At 49.1% G+C, this 12,635-nt stretch overlaps 1 long non-coding RNA gene across 2 annotated transcripts; it reads right to left on the bottom strand.

Annotated features, from left to right (window-relative positions):
• Positions 1-5,795, bottom strand: LOC144729555 (uncharacterized). Of its 2 annotated transcripts, XR_013587722.1 has the most exons (4): positions 5,711-5,789; positions 2,189-2,322; positions 1,197-1,244; positions 1-508 (listed from the first exon to the last, which is right to left on the bottom strand). It is a non-coding gene; the product is annotated as an uncharacterized LOC144729555 (long non-coding RNA). The 2 variants fall into 2 exon arrangements; XR_013587723.1 differs by lacking the exon at positions 1,197-1,244 and having other exon boundaries at positions 5,711-5,795.
• Positions 5,796-12,635: the final 6,840 nt, after the last annotated feature.

The raw sequence follows: 12,635 nt of genomic DNA on the forward strand, positions 1-12,635 counted from the left end.
TTTTTTTTTACCAGCGGCGATAGTTACAAGTTTAATAGATCTAGTTTAACACTTGTTATACGCTTACAAATCAACGCAATGATCGACAGTTATGTGTAACATCAATAATGCTGGCAGCTTTGTTTTTAAATGGTTGAGCATGGAAATGCTGAATTTGAATGTTGCAAGGCGATTTCCTAGCAATATCGTCAAGGATGTGTTTAATCAGCAGAGGATTAAATGGCTGATGACTGTACAGTTTACGTTAATCCCTTGCCTGCCAAGTATGGATTGAGAAAATTGACGAGTCGGCAGAAGGCACTTGGTTATCCACTAGTATGTAAGTACTGCAGCCTAAGACAAAACAAACTAAGCAACGTTTAACACATCCCAAATAAATGCGAGTGGTTTTCTTTTGTAAGTACAAGCCGTGTGTGTGGATTGCGTACGGACTGCAAACACCGTCGAGCAGCGCATCCCGAGCGGTGGCCTTCATGTCAACGCCGATTGGCTCGTAGCTGCACAGAGGCTGGTGGTAATAAGACGAAAGCAGAAATTAGAACGGAGCTCTGCTTGAATTCCGAGAACACGGGCGTTGGAGGGATGCCGATATTCATGGCGGAGTGCGCGTGTCAAAGTAATGTGGCACGAAGTGGGTCAAGCAATTCATAGGCGGCGAAGCGTTACCGTCAAGCCTCGGAGCAGGAGACGGACAGGAGCAGTTACCCCGACTCATGCGGAGCAAATGCCCGAGGCCGACCAGGGCATGGGAGGGGCACGGTGGTGCATTTGAGATTGTTCACACTCGCCTGGCTGTCACTTCTAGTTTTATATTATTCTAATAAGGGGCATTCATTCAGGTAGCTTGGAAAACTAATTGGATGGATACGTAATTATACTTCCGTCCCAAAGAATATTCAACTCAAGAACAGGCTGTCAGGTTCTGTTTTTAGTTTCTACAAATGTATTGTCAGATGAGATCCTGTTACAGGCATGGTGGCAACAGCAGTTGTCACGCAGTACGATGAACCCCGCCATCGACCCGAGCTTGATTCCCAGTCGAGGTTAACACCTGTGGGGAGTGGTATCTGAACTGGTCCCGAGGACCCCCCTTCATTGTATAGAAGCGGGAGTAAACGAGAAGCGTTCATTCAACACAGCGCTCCGTGCCAGTGGTAGCCACTGGAGCGCAATCATTCCGTAGTGGACACGGTTACCTGCGTGAGCAGAGCAGGGGATTGTGAATCGCCGAGTTGAGCGAGGGTCTGTGACAATGCAAGGGCACAATTAAGCGACGAGATGGCGACGCCGCATGCCCGAGTTGAACCGAGGGGTGCAAGGGGGTGGATCCCCCCCCGCCCCCCACAATGCAGGCCTGCGACACGGAGACCATCAAGAAGCTGAGGGCGGGCACCGAGTGGGGAGTCCACGTGGTTACCCACGACACAAAGGGCGGCTGCTCCACGTGGTCCCCCCGCTTACCGCTCGCCACAGCCCCCAACCCACCACCACGCACCAGGCGTTTAGCGATTACTCCATTTATCGAGCGCTTATTTGTATAACTTTTAAGGGTCTGAAGAATGTATCACATACCGCGCAAAATATTAACCTTACGGCGAGACCCCGGGGTCCCATAAGCCCCCGGCTCTCGCATAAACATGAAATTATAATGTCAACAAAAACTTTGCTCTTTTTCACCAATGGGTTTGAAGGATGGTGGCAAGTGTTGTCTTGTTAAATTATGCCGCCTTTAAAACTGAAAACTACTTACCTGCAGCACCTATTTAAATACACTATCGAAAAAATAATTTACACCCCTCTGTCAATCATCGTGTTTCTCAGTGTGGATTGCGAACACACTTTGTAAACAGAAGGCAAAATAGAAGGCGTTTCTAACGCGATGTTCATATTGTAGCGAGCGTTTATACCAATGTTACTCTACAGAGTAGTGGGTCGCCGCTCCTCTTATGCGCATTGATACGAGCGGTATGTGGGGGCTATGGCTTAACCGCAAAAAAAAAACCTATCTGCACAGATGCATACGTACAAGATAAGTATTATCAAATAGGATGAATTAACGGTGCAACGCATCTCATCTGTTAAATATCTGCAGGTATTAGGATTGTCATCGATCGATCCTGGCTGCAGACATTGGTAGGTAAAAAATAATAATGAAGATAAGAGAGCAGTTTCACTGTGTTATACATACCGTGATGACAAATGAAGGACTTAAGTCGTGTAGGCCGTTTGAGCAGCTTTGGATGAGACTTGTGATCTTGCCCGTACCCGAGCGTGGAGTGCAGCATTCGCTTGTTCGGCTCTTCTGCGCATTCGTCCTCGCCGCTGCGCTTGGACACGACGACAGAACGATCCGCGCCAGGCGGGTGGGACGGAGTCGCCAAAAAGCAAATTAATTACGATTTTGACATCCGTTCATTCGGGACCCCGGGGTCCCGCCAGAAGGTGCATATGCACAACGGCAAATTCTACAAGGTTCCGCTCTGATGCTACCACTAGAGGGCATATTGAGCTCTTTCTGCTTGGACATCTGATGTAGAGCTTTCGACTGACTGTGGCTCTCACCTGTTCTAGAAAATCTGGGAAGCTGCACTGAGTGTTGCCCAGTCTTGGCTTAGAAATAGGAATATCTAAAACCTAACCCTGTAAACTGAGTCTTTCAGAAGTGCTTTAACCTAGGCCTGTGACAGTTTGTATTTCAGAGTTTTGAACGGTTCGGAATCCAGTACTAAATCTGTTTTTAAACGAAAACTAATATTTTGATTTAAAGCTTTCGTGACTGCATGGATTAATATTCAAAATAATACAAATTAAACATAATAAGATATGTTTAATTTGTATTATTGTATTATTTCCCTTCTACGTGACTTTACCGAAAGAACCAAGAATATAAAACTAATATTTTACAATATGACTGTCCCACAATTCCGGCATAGATATTTGAAACATTTTAAGACAAGGCTGTGAATCTTGATTTGACGCTTTCGTGACGGCAGGAATCCATACTCTTTGGTTTTTTCGGTAAAGTCACGTAGGTAGCAAATGAATCACGACGTTTCGGGCGCAACACAAGCGTCCGTCATCAGGTGGGAAAGCTTCTCACCTGATGACGGACGCTTATGTTGCAAACGCATGCAGATACCCACAGCACAGCCAGGCATGCGCGTGGTGGATCAGTCGGCCCAATTCCATTCACAAGTCGCTGTTCAACGTCTGTGGGCGGCTGCCCCAGTGGTACCGGTAACGTCTGTTTGGTTTTCTTGGTTCTTTCGGTAAACGCATGCCGATACCCACCTGAAGACGGCTGCTTGCGTTGTAGCCGAAACGTCGTGAGAATTATTTCATTTTATTATGTTTTATTTGTATTATTTTATTACTTCCCTTCTACGTGACTTTACCGAAAGAACCAAGAAGATGAATCCCTGCAGTCACGAAAGCTTTAAATCGAAATTTAGTCTGTTTGGTTATTAGTTATGTCAATTACAAATGGCCGAATACAACTAACAATGACAATTTTAGTACGCTCGTTTACCCAGATAATCCTACCAAATACCATGCACTGGCTACGTACATAGTGCGAAAGTAGACGAAGTATAAATACACGAGAGTAGTTCAACATGCATGCCGCCTCAAGCATGCAATAATTATCTGCTTTGGACTTCTGGTGGCTACGGGCAAAGTGCCTTCTCAGAAGAATTCGGCGAAAAACCCCGTGCTACGAAACCCCCCAGGAAACAATGATTATGGATACCATTTGGCTTCACGAATCCACTGGTCACATTTCAGCGACCGATGGAAGTCGTCCTGGCAGGATCACAGCGGACATCGTGTTTGCTTAAAACATTCACATGCTATCCTGTAACGAGCGAGGTAAATTATCTGGGTTGTGGCTATAGATGGGGTACAAGTTTACCCCCCCCCCCCGACTCCAAAGTGCTGAGGTGAGTTGGGGCATTTCGACAAATTGTTCAAAGCCGATTGGAGTCGTTTCACCAGAAAATGACGTGGCAATACCAAAGTAATTTTGACCGAAAAAACACTTCGGTATTGCATGCATCGCCTTCATCCGGTATTAACGATGCATTACCACTGCCATCATCCCCCACTAATCTGGCACTAAACCTGTACTCGTGCTTAATGTATACATTTAAAATGTATAGATTTAAAATGTATACATTTACTTGCGGCTGTAGACGTGTTCAACACGCATATCAGGGTAGAGATATTCCTTTTGGTAACTGACCGGTGTTACCATGGTTATTATAAAACACATTTGCTTCATTGACATTTTATCGCCACAGCAATAGGAAATATTCATGCACGTAAACGTGAGGAGACACCGTTGTGAATTATATAATTTTAACTTAACTTTTGTGACTGCAGGAATTCAAATTATTTTGTTCCTACGGTAAAGTCACGAAGATAGAAAATTATTAACAAATAAAGTGAATAAAAATAACAAAAAACACTAATGTAGACTGTAGCATGGTTCTTAATCAGAGCGTACTGGCGGTATATAATGTAGACTGTAGCATGGGTTTTAATCAGAGCGTACTGGCGGTCTATGATGTAGACTGTAGCCTGGTTCTTAATCAAAGCGTACTGGCAGTCTATAATGTAGACTGTAGCATGGTTCTTAATCAGAGCGTGCTGGCGGTCTATAATGTAGACTGTAGCATGGTTCTTAATCAGAGCGTACTGGCAGTCTATAATGTAGACTTAATCCTGGTTCTTTCAGTAATACATATACAATAAAAAACCACGACGTTTCGACCCCAACACAAGCAGCCATCAGGAAAGCGAGGGGTTAGCCTCTAAAGGCAAACTCTTTATAAAGGTTTAGAGATGGGCGTAGCCCAAGTGTGTCAGCAGCGTGGGCGGTGGGGGGGTAGCTGATGTTAATGTCGGAGAAAGACGAGCAACCACACCAAAGGGCGGCCAGGCAATCATTGCACCTCGCTCCGCACACCCACACTGCTGATGGTGTGTTTGACAAGAACACAGGAATCAAGTCATGACCCAAAGTGGTTGATGACATCTTTCCAATGATTGCAGAGTTTATAACCATCCTCTCGGTTGAAATGGTCTCCGTACATGGATGGCTTCATGAACGAATCTTTGTTGATAGCCAGTCGGCTTGCAAAGTACCATCGTCTTCGAGAAATACATTTCGCGAGCCAGCCGTATTAAAATAAGGATCCGCCACGGCAGAAGTATTGGTCCTACCGTGTTCCAAATCTGCCTTGAGCTCACGAACACGGTCCAAGACATGTCGTTTAGTTTCCCCAATCGCCGATGCAGATACACCATTGCTACAGTCTAAATTAGACTGCCAATACGCTCACCAGCTTAAAAACTAGGCCACAGTCCACATTATAGGCTACCAGTACACTCACTCCGATTAAGAACCTGGCTACATTTCGATGTAAAGCTTTCGTGACTGCACGGCTTCATATTCTTGGTTCTTTCGGTAAAGTCACGTAAAGGGAAATAATAAAAAATAAAACAATAAAAGTCTCACGACGTTTCGATTGCAACACAAGCAATCATCAGGTGTGAAAACCAAAAATGGTTATTATAAAACAAGGATTATTTTATATTTTCTTGCTGTGGTTCTCACGCCTGTGGTGGCGGGACTCGCAGCTCATAGGAGCGGCCACAGAATGTTCGTTATCCATCCTGTATGCGCACCACCTCTTCACTTTACACTTACATCATGTAAAACGTGATCATGAAAGCGGCTACAAACACAGCGGCGCGCCACCCAGCCGCGACCAAGGATCCTCCCTCAACCCGACAGCTCCCAGGTGTTTGGCCCAACCCCCTTATATAGGCGGAGAGCCATCCCTTAATTAATTATCCCGTTATTAAATGCAGCTGTTCACCGATTGCATCACTCCCGAGAGAGGCGCTGCATTGTTTGAGTAATCATCTTGGGGGTGTGTGTGTGCATATATCTGATAAACCGGTTTCCCCTTCAAATCCCACATACAGTACCCATCCCCCAGACATCTCCACGCGGGAGCGAGCACAGATCGTAACAGACGCGGAGCGCGAGCAGCCCGCGTGCCAAGGACTGCGTGTCCCGCGCCCACACCCCGCACCCGTGCGTGGGCAGGTCCCGCGCGTGGGCAGGTCCCGCGCGTGGGCAGGGCCCGCGCGTGGGCAGGTCCCGCGCGTGGGCAGGGCCCGCGCGTGGGCAGGTCCCGCGCGTGGGCAGGGCCCGCGCGTGGGCAGGGCCCGGCGCGTGGGCAGGTCCCGCGCGTGGGCAGGGCCCGCGCGTGGGCAGGGCCCGCGCGTGGGCAGGGCCCGGCGCGTGGGCAGGGCCCGGCGCGTGGGCAGGGCCCGCGCGTGGGCAGGGCCCGCGCGTGGGCAGGGCCCGCGCGTGGGCAGGGCCCGGCGCGTGGGCAGGGCCCGCGCGTGAGGGCTCTGCATGGCCGCGCAACCCAAATACTCGCGCACCGGCATGCAGCCCGGAAAACATGGCACCCAAATATCAGGGGTTATAATCCGTGCCTCAATTATTGGTGCGTGAGCAGCAGTTCATCCTAATGACCAGCTTACTTGGGCTTTTTTCGGAATTTCATTATCCTACAAAGCCAGTAAATTGATCTCATGGGGTCATAATTAGCCTGAATGTTGTGGGGCATGTTGAGATATTGAATATTGGAGGTTTGATCTGGTTAAAAATATTGGATTTTTTTTTACAAAGAAAATTTTGGAATAAGAAAATGAAATCATATCGCAAATACAGTAATTTGTTTACAGTCTGCCAACGTTCCTAGACCATCTGCCAGCTAGTCTAAAATAATAAAAAATATCATTTTCTGCTGAGTTGGTTTTTGTGTGCAAGCATTGCGCCTCCACATGACAACAACTTGCTTTAGTTAATCAAATTTACGTTGACGGAGGCGGTCGTGGAGAAGTAATGAGTGGAGGTCGTGATTTTGTTTATTCCAGTCGAGCTTGCAGAGCGCGGATCCCCAGCGGACTCGAGAATGACTTTGTGCCAACGCAGAGCAAGGCCACAGACAAAGGGGAGTCCGTGCCGTGAATTCTGCGCAGAAGGCGCCGTGGGACACCACGACAGTCGAAATACATTTACGCCTTTTGTAGGTTATTGCACATTTGAATCAAGTGCCACATTCCATTCTCCACGATATATCACGGATATCATGAGCTCCAGGAGCACCTCCATATCTACAATATCTCAGATTACAGAAACTTGTCAACTTGCTCTACGATGTTCATTATCAGTGATGTATTGTTGCAATATTACCTCTGGAATATATTTCATTCCAGGCGACACGTTCATCACGCGCGGCCTCGTGCGATGCTGGCGTCGCGATTGTTCACAAATGTAATAATCGAGAGGCTCCCTTCCTTGTGTGGCCACCTCCCTACTGCTGCATTCCCCTCTCTTCTGCCTCGCCGCCTTCGTCCTGCACTGGTGTAATGTAACGCACAGGGGTTTCCACTTCACACAAGAGGAAAGCTGCGACGCGGTGATTGTAGTTGACATGACACGAACAAAATTACCTCTTTGCAAATATAACCGTGCCTCCACTGCAGTGGTTCTCAACCTTTACTGCAGCCTTGCACCCCTTTGATTCTCAGTCGTTAAAACATGTATACTCTTAATAAACACATCGGTTTGATGAAACAAAGTAAGTTGTACTTACGTGCCCGTGCTCAATTTGTCTTTCGATGATTTACCTTCTAAAACAATCTGGCATGTCTCACATCCCCAGAAGGGGCATCTTGCACCCCACGAGGTGCGTGCACCCCAGGTGAAGACAACTGCTCTCCTGTAACACGTGACTGTGGTCGCTGAGATGCTATGTTTGGACCCGGGAAAAAGGCCCGTGATTAAACCTTGTTGTTCTTAAGTTCATGGTCTCAGCCTGGTCACCAATAACTGCACACAAAAACACATCACATTCAATTTGATTTTACGCTTAATTTGGCTACATTCTAGCTCTGAGAATTAAAATATCTGATGGTCATGTGACGAGTGGTAAAATGTGCGACCATTTACTGCGTAGACCAGTGATCGCTTTACGACATCTCAGAAGTAGCTCTGTGATATCCACTTCCGTTGGCAATTCCTCTCACCACGAGGCATCAGAATGGATTATTCGTCTCATGACAATGCAAATAGCACCATTTGGGCGAAATTACATAAAAAAATCCACCAAAAGGGACCATGAATGGTGCCCGTGTTTCTTGTGCTATGGGTTCAGTATTCGTATGCCAGCAAGGCGCTCTGGCAGCGGCTATCGGGTATTAGCAGCGGGTGTGTGGGGTATTAGCAGCGAGTGTGTGGGGTATTGCAACGGCTCCACATTTAATTTCATTTCCGTGAAGCGGTCACCCCCAAGGGGGTGCCTGTGAGGTCAAGCCGAGGTCACTGGGGACCGAGAGACGCCCCCCCTCCCCCACGACGCCCTGCGTGGGATCCGCGGCTGCACGGCACCACCGACCCCCGCTCTCCCCCCTCCCGCGCTCCGCCGTGTTCCCATGTTCGCTTAGAGAATCACATTTAATGATTTGGTTTCATTTGCACCGCACATCTTCGCAGAAAAGCGATTGGGTGCCATGCAATTTGGATCGGCATCCTCCCAATCGAGAGCGCCCTGTTCGATGTGGCATTCGCGTTCCTCTTCTCAGCACGTGTTCTCAGCAACGCTCCCACTTTTAGTGAAACTATTCACTTTCGTCGCACAGGGAGAAAGAACACTTTGAACAAAGCGTGTATTTTGTAGAATAGCGTATAGAGTGAGAAAGCGCATGTGTTTTGGGCCGATTCCCCAAGCAAGCCATCTCATTAACTAACAGTCGTAAGACGCATAAACGAAATCGCTTAACTGTCAGTAAGGCTCACGGTGCTGAATAATGCAAGGTCAAGGGACACATATCGGATTCGTGGGCTGAAGTGGACCGTGGTGCTATGGCGAATGGCACGGGTCGGGAGTGGCAGGAGCTGGAAGAGTCGTGCCCGGGCACGTGGCGTGCAGCTGAACGCGGTGACCGCCGCACCATCATCACAACCCCCTGACTTGTGAAGGGTGTTTACGACTCACTGGAGGGCAGGCGCACTCATCGTCCGTGCACGTTCGTCTCTGTACAAGTGTCCCTCTGTAGACGTCGAGTAAAAGCTATTTGAATATCCCTGAATGTGCAGTGGTTACGCATATGTTCAATAATGTCATCAAAGGTGTTATAATCGTGCTATGTTTCTGATTTAGGCAAAGCGCTACACCTTGCACGGCTTGTTGTGTACTGGTAACGACCCATCTTCGCGCGTGTGGTTAGCGCGCCCGATCACTCGAAGTTGCTGAGTCCCTCTGGTCCGAGCCACATCTGAGAATGCGCAGTTCACTTCGCAGGGTTGATTCGCGTCGTTTATTTGAAGTTTCCATTGTGCTCTAAATGCCGCTTTCCTTGCTTAACCTCCAATTACCGCACGCGATTGCAGACACTCAGACAGGAGGCCGGATCGGTGAGAGGCATTGGACAAGCACGGGGGGTAGCAGCAGAAGAGGAACATCGGACCTCCTATTGAACAAAGATGGATGGGAGGGAGCATCACCAGCTTTGGTTCCTGCAGCGGTGACAAAGACGGCCACGTGAAGTCTGCCTGTGTGGGGGAGCGGCTCCAAGAAGGCTGCACGGAGGGAGGGGCGAGGAGACGCGGCCACGCACGTGCGCGATCGCGATATGGCAGCGAACACTGCGGGTCGTGTGGCGAACATTGGCTGGAGGAGGCTGCGGAGTGGAGTCTGGGACGAGTGGAATGGATCTCGCGTGATGCCTGATGGAGTTTGACGATGTCCAAACTGAGCACGAACATAAGACGGGACATTGCTTGAACGTTGGTGCTATCCGTAGCCCAGCCACGGAGCGTGGCTTCAAGCGGCTCCTCCTACCTGTACCTTGAGATGCTGTGGGGGCATTACCTCGATGGTGTTGGGGACGCGTAATGAGCGGATGAGCATCACACCACGCGTGTCTAGCGAGCCATTGCGCGTTCAGCAGATTTCGTTTGAAGTGTTTGAATAAAACTCGCCATTCGGAAATAATTATTATTTTAATGCCAGCAAGAGGAGCATGAAGGGCAGTGCTGTGCTGACACTGCAGGGTGTTCCTCCAGACATTGCAGCAAGTGACTGCTGGCAGAACGGAGGCGCCGTGCAGTGAGCGGGGCCGCCGCGCTGCTGATGAATGCCGCCGCGTTCCACTTGGGCGCCGTGGAGGAGGCGATCCGTGTGATCCACACCGCGACCCCATTCATCTCCATGACGCAGCGCAGTCGTTGTGCGTGTCACGTGGCGCGTGTGCTCGGTGTGTGTGTGCAGCTCTTGAGTCGGTGTGTTAATTTATTTTTTGAATTTCTTTAGCAAAGAATCTTGGAGCGAGGCCAGCGCGCATCGTGGCTGCCACGTGGGCTGCTCCCCCAATGACGCGGGCAGCAGGCACCGCGCTCTGCCGTGGAGAGACATGCTCTCGAAATATGTCAAGAGACATTCCCCATTTACACTCTGGCGCTTTCATAAAACGAATTGCTCTTGCATTTACAATCAATAACTTGTCTTGAACTCCATCACCAGCAGCCGTGGTTTACGCACTGTTGGGTGAGTGTCTCCCCCACGCCATTGCCCTGCGATGCTGTGGCTGTCACGAGCGTTGTTCATCGGCCATGACCATTTCCCCGAGGTGTTCTGCTCAAGCAACGTTTATTTAAAGTCAAGATGATATGCCTGATCGACATTTATTCCCCAATCCGTGTGTTCCTCTCTGTGCCTGTCATTCTGCGCATGCAATTGACCACCATCTGTGCAGTCTTCAGCTTTGCCTCTCTAAGTCGCTGTCTCCCCGTGTCCCTGAGCCATCCCAACCCAAGACAGGGCACTCGAGAACGATGACTCCACAGTCGCAATCCCCGTGACACAAACGAAGCTCCCAAATCAACCTCTGGTCTCGAGCCTGTCGACCTCTGGGAGGTTGATTGGTTGTTGCTGGGCTACAGCTCGTCCAGGGCCGTGGTGAATTTCTACCAACTATGTGTGGTGAACTTCTATCCTGTACATGGTGAACTTCTACCATCTATGTATGGTGAACTTGTACCCTGTGTGTGTATGGTGAACATGTACCCTGTGTGTGTGTGGTGAACTACTACCCTGTGTGTGTGTGTGGTGAACTACTACCCTGTGTGTGTGTGGTGAACTACTACCCTGTGTGTGTGTGTGGTGAACTACTACCCTGTGTGTGTGTGTGTGGTGAACTTCTACCCTGTGTGAGAAACACGATGTTTGACAGAGGGGTAAATTATTTTTTCGATAGTGTATTTAAATAGAGGTGCTGCAGGTAAGTAGTTTTCAGTTTTAAAGGCATAGTTTAACAAGACAACACTTGCCACCATCCTTCAAGCCCATTGGTGAAAAAGAGCAAAGTTTTTGTTGACATTATAATATAATGTTTATGCGAGAGCCGGGGGCTTGTGGGACCCCGGGGTCCCGCCTAAGGTTCATTCAGCACCAATAAAAAACACACATTCTTATTTGCAATTACAGTAACCTCGAGGCTGCGATGTCCTTACACCACCAATAACTTTGAGGAACACTCACCTTGACAGCTGCGGCTATTTAGGGCTTGAGAGTGACTCCGCTCTGTTGCAGGGCGACCCTCCAGGGAAAGGTTTTGGTGCAATGGAGAAACAAACACAGAGCGCGGCCATGTCCGTGAAATGCCAGAAGCGTGCACAGCAATGCACGCGCCCCTGTGAAAACGAAAAGTGTCGGGCGAGACGCTGCTCCAGTGACTTTGCACCTTCACGTCTCGGTTTGGAACACCGCTCGAAACGTTGTCTAACGTCGCCAACATTTCGCTCGCGTGTTCACCACATGCCGAGTCGCTCACCTCTCTGGCTGTGTCGGGTGGTGGAGGGTGCCGTAGCTCCCACCGGCGTGGCAGCCACGCCATGGCTAGCCCGAGACAACTCGATGATCGTGAATCGTGACATTGGCCGTGAAAGCCTGCGTATGAATGAAGACCACGTGGTCTCATGCGGAGATGAACCTCTGCATAACCTGCCGCGTTTTAGGCGTATTGCTGACTCACATCGTGAATCGCTTGGGTTCGAGCCCCCACTTCACGAGGATGGACTCTGCACTCGTGATTATTGTATCTTCCCTCTCCGTGAAATATCTTCTCAAACACAGTCGCCTATTGGCAGGCTCGAGTGTGCTTGCTGTGTGGTTCATTTGCAGGCAACCACAAAGTTCACTAAAAGCCTCTCATGGTGTTCGGGGTTAGCGATTATGATTTCATATTTTATTTTTCGTAGCCTGGTGACTGGGCAGTGTTGTGACCGATTTCTCAACTCAAAAACAGAAGGCGGCGAGTTCCATCCCGGTTGGGGATTCATTCAGAGCGTCATCACCCTCGGGTTGATGAAATGAGCACCACTTTGTGGGAAGTCGATGTTTTCAAATATCGCGGTCCTCTCTGGAATTTCCACCGCCGCTTCTTGGCCACTGGCCAGGATCAACCCCGATCCGTGTTGAGGAGCAGAAGGCCGCGTTGACTTTTACTCTTCATCGCTGATAACTGAACGTTATTAAATGTTGTCCAAAGGT

The sequence above is a fragment of the Lampetra planeri genome, chromosome 33 (assembly GCF_965212315.1).
Source record: "Lampetra planeri chromosome 33, kcLamPlan1.2.h2, whole genome shotgun sequence".
In the NCBI taxonomy this organism is placed as follows: domain Eukaryota; kingdom Metazoa; phylum Chordata; class Hyperoartia; order Petromyzontiformes; family Petromyzontidae; genus Lampetra; species Lampetra planeri.